Source organism: Loxodonta africana, chromosome 2 (genome assembly GCF_030014295.1).
Source record: "Loxodonta africana isolate mLoxAfr1 chromosome 2, mLoxAfr1.hap2, whole genome shotgun sequence".
Classification (NCBI taxonomy): Eukaryota; Metazoa; Chordata; class Mammalia; order Proboscidea; family Elephantidae; genus Loxodonta; species Loxodonta africana.
Genome location: NC_087343.1, coordinates 126,228,884 through 126,238,185, shown reverse-complemented (window position 1 = coordinate 126,238,185; position 9,302 = coordinate 126,228,884). Strand labels below are relative to the sequence as shown.

At 39.4% G+C, this 9,302-nt stretch overlaps 1 pseudogene; it reads right to left on the bottom strand.

Annotated features, from left to right (window-relative positions):
• Positions 1-4,438: 4,438 nt before the first annotated feature.
• LOC100676754 (large ribosomal subunit protein eL34-like) lies at positions 4,439-6,219 on the bottom strand (annotated as a pseudogene).
• Between the last annotated feature and the right edge of the window lie 3,083 nt (positions 6,220-9,302).

Below are 9,302 nucleotides of genomic sequence, written 5' to 3'. Positions count from 1 at the left end.
AAGAGCACTTCCTCATGGTTGGTGTTTCAGCTGCAGTGACAAAGGCAATAAAAAATAGGATTTTGACATAGCATTATGCTAGAAAATGTGTTTCTATAACATATTCAGGAAATAGATATTAACACAATTTCTCACTGTGTTCAAATCTACTGAGTAATAATTTTTTTCTGACTTAAGGAAAGCAGCTGTTCAAGTAGGTTTTTTCTTTTGATAAGAAGAAAATAAGAGTAATAAAAGAAAAAAGCAATCTTTCTACTAGTTTTGCCCACTTGGTTCCAATCAAAAAGCCATACTTTTAAGCCATACTGTTTTTCAAACCGCAAATTCAATTTAACAAGCAAACAAACAAAACGATATTTTCTAAATGGAAGTCAGCAACAATATTAGTTGACAGAGGTTCACTTGGAAAACGGAGGAAAAAAAAATCTCTAGCCCATTTTGACTTCTCCACTGTTATTTTTACAGAAAGGATTTTCCCTCTTACAGAAAGTTACTTTAATTGCATTAGCAAATGTTTAGCATTACACACCCTTCAAGTGAGTGGTTAACAAATGCTGGGTTCAAAAAATGATTTTCATAAATAATAGCAATTTTTTTTAGCAAATGTAGACTGACACACTCAGACATTGTCAGTGACATTAAAAATGACACTTTTCAGAAAGCATATTCTAGGGTATAATCTTACCAGTGGGAATTTAGCCTAAGATAATTTTTAAAATTATATGCATATTGTATATATTCCAAAATATGTAATACAAGGGTATTTATGACCCAGTGGGTTAAAAAAGAAATACACAAATGTTTAAGTAGGTGACAGACTAAGTAGATTATGATAGAACAACTTGATGCAGTTATTTAAAAAGATAAAGAATGAAGCTTTGTGCCAAAATGTATATACAATAATGCTAAGATCGAACTATAAAAAGTAAAGCTTTTTATATAATGGATTAACAAATATTCTTCGATGAATTCTGTGGCAGCCCTCCTCTCCAACTTTCTTGCTAACAGGCTCCGAGCTTGGTGAAGGGCCACCCTATGTCCAGCCCCTGAGGATGAAGCATGGTTGGTCCAGGTCAGCCACACCTGTGCCATTGACTCTTGGCTGCTATTCTTTTTCCCAGACATGTGACCCAGTTCTAATCAATGAAATGTAAGGGGAAGTCTTCCAGGGGCAAGGGAACCTTCTAAGAATGTGATAAAAGGATAAACTGATAAAAGGAAAATAAATCCCTTTTGACCGAAGCCGAGAGATAAAAGGGTTCTTCCTCTCTGAGTCACGGAAAGTACAGTTTTTCTCCTCCTCTATCCCTGGCCATGCTTGTATTCTGAGCCCTAGGAAAAATTACTACAACATTCATCTTGTTACTTCCTTCCCCCACCCCCTCCGCCTCCATCTCCTGGTATCTTCCTTTCTCCCTTTGCTCTCTCCTCCCTCCAAGCACATGAGTGTCTGGCTGTCCTCCTCTCATAGCAGCCCCCCATACCAGTTCCAGAAGTAGTTTCCCCTTCTCCCTTTCATCAGAGCTCTACTTCTTAGGTCTTCTTGATCTTACCTGTGTGTTCTGAGGGAGGTAGCTTTGTGAAATTTCAAGTTTGTTGTCCAACTTTGTTAATTATCAAGATTATTAATTGGATGAATGTTTCTAATATTATTTTCTATATAAAAGTATATTTTCTAGATACCCAGCTCTCCAGTAGATAGAATTTCAGGCAGTTCTTAAAAGTAAAACTAAAGGGAACACTATTTTGAGGCCAGGGATTCCTCTCCGTGTCCCATAAGTTACACACATAAGACTCTATCTCTAGCATAAGTCTAGCCACATACCCATAGCTGGCATGAAGGTCAGAAGTCTTTAAGACTGAATGTTTAAATTAGAGAAAATGTCAGAATTTCTTACTCCATGCTACATATTTGGGTAAAGGGCAACCGTCATCCCAATCACTCAAGCTCAAAATCTCACTGTTCTCATGACCCTCTTAGGACATTCTTTTTTCCCATTATTATAAAAGGGAGGATACTAACAAGAAAAGCAACGCAAAGTATTGTACTGGCCAGGTGAGCTCTAAAGAATAAATATGGGAAGTTACCAAATAAATTGTAAACATATGGTACATTTGTTTAATGTCTTTGTTAATGAACTAAAAATGTAAGCAGCAAATTAATTACACATGTTGATCATGCAAAATTAAGACATGGTGCCAGTGGCATGAGAATAGAAAAATAATACCAAGGTTCTAAGCTGAAAATATGGGCAGAAAAAGAAAATGGGCTTTGGGACCAGTATAAACAAACTGCCACATCATATGAAACAGAAAGACTCTGTATAAAGGAAAGTTGGAAAACCTTAGTATCAAAAAGCAGATGATGGGAGAGAGAGAAAAAGTGGTAATTAGTCAGCTATTTGTTACATGAATGAAATAGCACCAAAGGGAAAAAAGATAAAACCTTTAACACCATGACAGTGCAGTGTCTATAAAACATCAAATCACAGGGTGCAATTATTTTGGAACTTGTTATATTTGAGCAACAGAAGCAAAATAATGAGGAGGAGAAAATTCAGAGAAAACCCTGACTTTAGACTTCAGTGAAAATGTATTAATTGAAGCACAACTTTCTTGGTGGTTTTATTTTGTCTTATCCTTTTTTTTTTATCTTAGAGAACACCCCAGACATCTTTGAGACATAAGTACTTTGCTAGAGCTCACAGAAAGGGAACTCAGCCCTTGGATGCTGAACTCAGGGTCTCCTCACCGTCTTAGTTATCTAGTGCTGCCATGACAGAAATATCACAAGTGGACGGCTTTAACAAAGAGAAATTTATTCTCTTACAGTCAAGTAGGCTAGAATTCTGAATTCAAGGTGCCAGCTCCAGGGGAAGGCTTTCTGTCTCTGTCGGCTCTGGAGCAAAGTCCTTGTCATCAATCTTCCCCGGTTGAGGAGTTTCTCAGCGCAGGGACCCCAGGTCCAAAGAATGCACTATACTCCCAGTGCTTCTGTCTTGGTGGTATGAGGTCCCCCTGTCTCTGCTCATTTCTTTTATACCTCAAAAGAGATTGGCTTAAATTATAGATTAATCTTGTAGATTGAGTCTACATACTGCCACTAATCCTATCTCATTAACATCATAGAGAGGATTTACGACACATAGGAAAATCACATCAGATGACAAAATGGTGGCTAATTATACAATACTGGGAAGCATGACTTACCCAAATTGATACGCATGTTTTTTGGGGACACAATTCAAACCATGACACCCACCTAGTAATGACAGATCAGCCAGTGGGAAGAGCAAGATGAAAGATTATCTACCACCACTCACCAACACCCAGGTCTAAGGGTGGTACTGTCCTCCACTTTCATCCATGGAACTTTCTCTTTCCATCTACCCCAACCTCCCTTTCCTAGTATAAAAGAAAATGAATTTCTCTCCTACTACCCTGCATTCCCAACCTCCAACCTTCCTCGACTAGGGATCCTCATTTGAACAATGGAACACAGAAAATTAAATGGACTGATTATTCTCTCATTTCTCCCAAGAATGGTCTTACCTGGCAATATTCCAGAGGCCAAGCATCCCCAGGGCTTCTTCTAGAGGTAAAGGAGAAAATGCACTTCATTGCATACAATGGATGCCATAGGGCATTAGGGTTCCTTTCACGTGGCTCATAAATCCTTTTGTAATCTTCGTTCTTCTTTGTTAAGTCCCAACTTCCAGGACACTCACCGAGAAACAAGCCTAGCCTTAGCCCCTACCATCGGCGTAACATTTTCCCAGGCACTCACACCTGCTGAACCACCCCACTACCATCCCACACCTGGCCTTACAAAAGTGAGTAAGCATCTGACGGACAAGTGTGCAGCCAAACTAAAATGTTTAAGCACTTTAAAACTATTTTATGGAACAGAACTAAATTTTTTTTTTTTCATTCTAGTGTCAAGAAGTTCTTGAGAACTGATGGGGGTTCTAAAGTGTAAGATATAGTCTCTTCCCTTTGGTAGCATGCCGCATTGCTGTGGAAAGGAATGGTGGCATAGAAAAAGATTACAGGCTTTCAAGTCACCCAGACCTATTCTTAAGCCACAGCTTTGCCTCTGCTATTTGTGTGACTCTGGGCAACTTCTGTAAATTTCATAAGCTTTGGTTTCCTCATCCAAAAAAATGGAAATATTAATACTACCCCACTGACTTATTTTGAATGTAGGATAAAATATTGTGTATATGTATATACAATAGGGACTCAATAAATGTTAGTTTTGTTCTTCCTAGAGAAACAAGACATGCCCGCCTAAGAGATAGTGCAATAGTGCAAAGCAATTACTGATAAGTGCCTAGTGATAAATGATGTAGGCAGCAAACACTGTTATTTTAAGTACTATATTATTGTTCTAGGCAGTAAGTTGTATTGTTGATAAGAAATAAATGATAAATGGTGTACCCGCTAAGTACCTTTTCAGAGAAAGAAAAGAATGACTCAGTGTGCATGAGAATGAGCTTGAAAAGTAGGTGTGGGAAAAACAGTGGAGCGTGAAGGATGGGCATTATTTGTTGTGTCACTGTTTTGGTTTTATTTTTAATTTTATGTTTTAAATTAACATACAATAAATTGGCTTTTTTCAGTGTACAGGCCTATGAATTTTAAACACGTGTAGAAATTCATGTGAAGCCCTGGTGGTGCAGTGGTTAAAAGCTTGGCTGCTAACCAAGAAATCGGCAGTTCAAATCCACTAGCCTTTCCTTGGAAACTCTATGGGGCAGTTCTACTCTGTCCTATAGGGTCACTACGAATCGGAATTAACTGGCCAGCAATGGGTTTGGTTTGGTTCGGTTTTTATAGATTCATATAACCACCATCATAATCAAGATACTTAAATAGTCCCATCACCCCAAAAAACTATTTCATGCTGTCCTTTTATGGACACACACTCCTCCCACCTTTAACCCCTAGCAAACACTGGTTTGCTCTCTGTCAACACATTTTGTCTTTTCAAGAATATCATATAAATGAAATCATACAGCATGTAATCTTTTGAGGCTGACTTCCTTCACTTAGCATGATGCCTTTGATTCATCCATGTTGTTGCATGTATCAACATTTCATTTTTTTTCTGAGTAGTCTCACGTTGTCTATTTATTCCACAATTTATTTTTTTATTTATTCACCCACTGAAGTCCATTGGATCATTTTCAGGTTTTGGCTATTACGGATGTAGCTGCCACGAACATTTGCATATAGGCTTTCATGTGAACATAAGTTTTTATTTTTCTAAACACCTATGAGTGGGATTGCAGGGTCATTTGATAAGTTATTGTTTAAAATAAACTGCCACACTCTTTTCCTACCATTCCCACCAGCAATACATGAGAATTCCAGTTGCTCCACAAAGTCAGAACTTAGTATTGTCAGTATTTTTTTTTTTTCATTTTAACCATTTTAATAGGTGTGTAGCGCCACGAGTCAGAATCAACTCATTAGCAACGAGGTTTTTGTTTTCTTTGTTTTTTTGTAGTGATATTGCATCATGGTTTTAATTTGCATTTCCCTAATAGCTAACGTTGTTGAACATCTTTTCATGTGTTTGTCATCTGTATATATTTTTCCAACTCGACGGCAGTGGGAGTGGGGATATCCTTTTGGGGGTATATTTTTATTTATGTTTTTAAATTTTTCTTTTATGACATTTGTTATTTTGCTTCCTAATTATAAAACTGATAGTTTTAAATGGAATTTTTTTAAAAAAGTATAAAACATTCTTTTTGCCATTTGATTTTTTTTGTTATTCAAAAAACTTCATTTTTTTTTTTGAATTTAGCTTTCTGACTCTTCTTGTGCCTTCAACACTTTCACAATGATTTTCTGCTCCTCAATAAGAAAAGCACGCTTGGTCCTGTCACGAACACATGTAGCCCACATGAAACCACCATAGGCCCTGCAGACATATTTTTTTGTTTTGGACAACCTCATGAGAACTTCAGAGCTCATAGCACGAACCCCTCAAAGTTGGCCTGGGCACACACCACATGTGGATTTTGGTGCTTTACCAGCCTTCATGGTATAAAGGGAAACAATTCTACTACCAGGGATTTGGGACAGCCTAGTTTTGTTAGAGGCTGTGTTATAGGACAACTTATGATGGTAGGTCAAACAATGGACCATTTTGAACACCTCTACACAGCATCTTAGAAAAGGTAAAAGAAAGCTAGAATGCTTTTAATGAAAAAAAAAAATTCCTATAATCTCCACTACCATTTTCTGCCCCTAATAATAACAGAACCACAATAAAATTTTAGTGTATTTCTTCTCAGCTTTTATAGTGTATATTTACATATGTAAATATGAGCATCGATTTGTATTGGGGTTTTTTTTAAAGAAAAATTGGAATCATATAGTAAATATAGTTTTAGTAAGCAAAAGCAGTCATCCATCGCTGTATAGATCTTCTTGGGGTACAGCTCCAGGAGTAGCATTTCAAGATCAAAAAAGAATGACCATATAAAAAACCAGGTACCATATAATAACTTGCTTTAAAAAAAAAATGATAATTCCTTTTTACTCTAATAATGTACTGGAAACCCTGGTGGAGTAGTGATTAAGAGCTACAGCTGCTCAAATCCACCAGGCACTCCTTGGAAGCCATATAGGGCAGTTGTACTCCATCCTATAGGGTCACTGTGAGTTGGAATCGACTCAATGGAAATGGGTTTAATTTTGGTTTTTAATAATGTAATAGTGTGTTTGTATATTATTTAAATAACATTAGACTATACTACAGTAACAAATCCTGAAATCTCAGCAGCTCAACACAACAAACTTTTATTTCTTGCTCATGTCAAAGACAGATGCAGTAGTATGGCTCTCCTGTGCTGCTGTCCTTCAACAGTGATTCTGGGACCCCACATGTTTCCATCTCGCAAGCACGCCCTCTTGAAGTTGTTCTTTTCCAGCTGCCTGAAAGAGCAAGGGGAGGGTATGTAACACTTCTAATGGCCTTAAGCCAAAAGTAACACATAATTTCTGCTCATTTCCCCCTGGTGAGAATTAATCACAAGACTCCATATAGATGCATAGGGGTGAGATGCAGAGAAACACACGGATATTTGGGGAGTACTAAGATCTGCTTCTGAAAGGTCACAGCCTCGAAAACCCTAAGGAGCCATTCACCTCTGCACACATAGTTGTCTCCATAGCAACTAACAAACAACATCCCTGTCACCACCTGACATGCAGCAAAGGGGTAATATCGACTACTTGTAATGGAGAGAAAGGCATTCCAGAGAGGGGGAATTCAATATAGCAAAAAAAAAGGGTATATACCTTTATTAAACAATGATTAATGTTTTATATCCACTTATAAAATGTTCACATGAGGGAGACTAATGCAAGTTACTAAGAACCTAATTTAGATTGTTGGAGGTGGGGCCAAGATGGCGGAATAGTCAGACACTTCCTGTGGTCTCTCTTAAACAAAGACCTGAGAAAACAAGTGAATGGATTATATATGACAATCTAGGAGTCCTGAACATCAAGACAAAGTTGAGGAGTTGGACTGAGCAGCAGGCGGAGGGAGAGATAGTTCAGAAGCAGCAAAAAAGTCCCAGACTTGAGCTACCCTGTGGGCCGAATCGGCTGACGCACACAGGCTGAGGCAAGCAAGAGCGCTCCAGAAGTGTTTTACTACATCAGAAGAGACTGGGCAGCAGAGAGTCTGCACAAGCCTATGGAGCCAGGGGGAAGCTGCACTGGATCTGCAGAAGTTAAGTGCAAGCATCCAACCTACCGTGCGAGATCAAAATAACCCCTCCCCCCTGCCACTTTTCCCCCACCCGCCCCCCTCCCCACTCCTGTCCAATACCAGTCCGGCAGTATTCAACAATTGCCACTTCACCTAAGCTTGAAATAGGAGCTATCATGCCCAAACCAATCTCAGGACTCAGGGGAAAAAAACAAAACAAAAAACAACTTCCCTAAACCAGGTACTCAGGACTAAATGCACTCAAACCAGTCTCTCAGCTTGAAAAATTATCACACCCTCTAAGCCAGGAACTCAGGGTAGGCACTGCCCCTTTACCTAGGCACAGGCATAACGAGGCCACAGGCTTTGAATGCACTTCACCCCTGCCTAGACCTTTGTGGGCTGATTCAATAGCATAGACCCCCGTTAGCATAAAACAACAGGGCGTATACCTGAAGCCTATTTTCAACTGTAGCAACCAAGAGGGAGTGGCATATTCATGACATTTGACACCACCCTGCCCATCAAGCAGGGTACTCACTCACCCTTATCAGGGGCCTGAGGGCGGGTGGTTTCACCCATGCCACCTAACCAACCATGACAGACTTCTGAGAATAAGTGGTGCCTATGAGTTCCTACATCCAACAGCATTGGGTACCCAAAGTCTGGCTGCAAAACCCACGCACCTATGCATTCTAGGGGACAGGGACATACCTTCCACCTAGGCACTCAGGGGAAGCTGTCAGTTCCCTACCTCCTTGTTCAGGACATAGCCCCCTATTGCAGCCAGATACCTATGCCTGCTCCAATCACCCCTACATAGCCCTGCCCGTCTAGGACTGTAGATGAGAGCCTACACTTGAGGACTGACGACCTGGACACCTGAGCTTAATCCACACAACAAAATAAACAGACTCCTAGGCTCACATACCTAGTAGCAGCTCTAACCACCTGGTGACAGGATGTGAGAGCATCAAAGACACCAACAACCAAAGTAGCTCACATGCCCAGCCTCTTTGGGCATATCAAAACAAAATAAAACAAGAAGCTATGACATAGTAAGCAAACATACAATAAATATAATAACTTACCATCAGCTTGGAGACAACCTGTAAAATTCTTTGCCATCGATTCAATTCTGACCTATAGCAACCCCATAGGACAGAGTAGAACTGCCTTATAGAGTTTCCAAGGAATGCCTGGTGGCTTCAAACTGCTGAACTTTTGGTTAGCAGCTGTAGCACTTAACCATTATGCCACCAGGGTTTCCAGACGATATCAAACCACATAAAGATGCAGATCAAGATGGCTCCAGCAAGCAACCAAAACAAAGAACCAGGAAATCTTCTGCAGGAAGAGAAGGTCTTGGAATTACCATAGGTAGAATTCAAAAGATTGCTATACAGAACTCTTCAGAAAGCAGATCAGGCAAAACTCAGATCAAGCCAGAACACACAAAGCAACAGAGGAATTCAGGAAAGCAGTACAAGATCAGAACAACAAGCTTAACAGGCTGCTATAAGCCATAGGGAGACAGAAATAGAAATCCAAAAGATTAACAATAAAA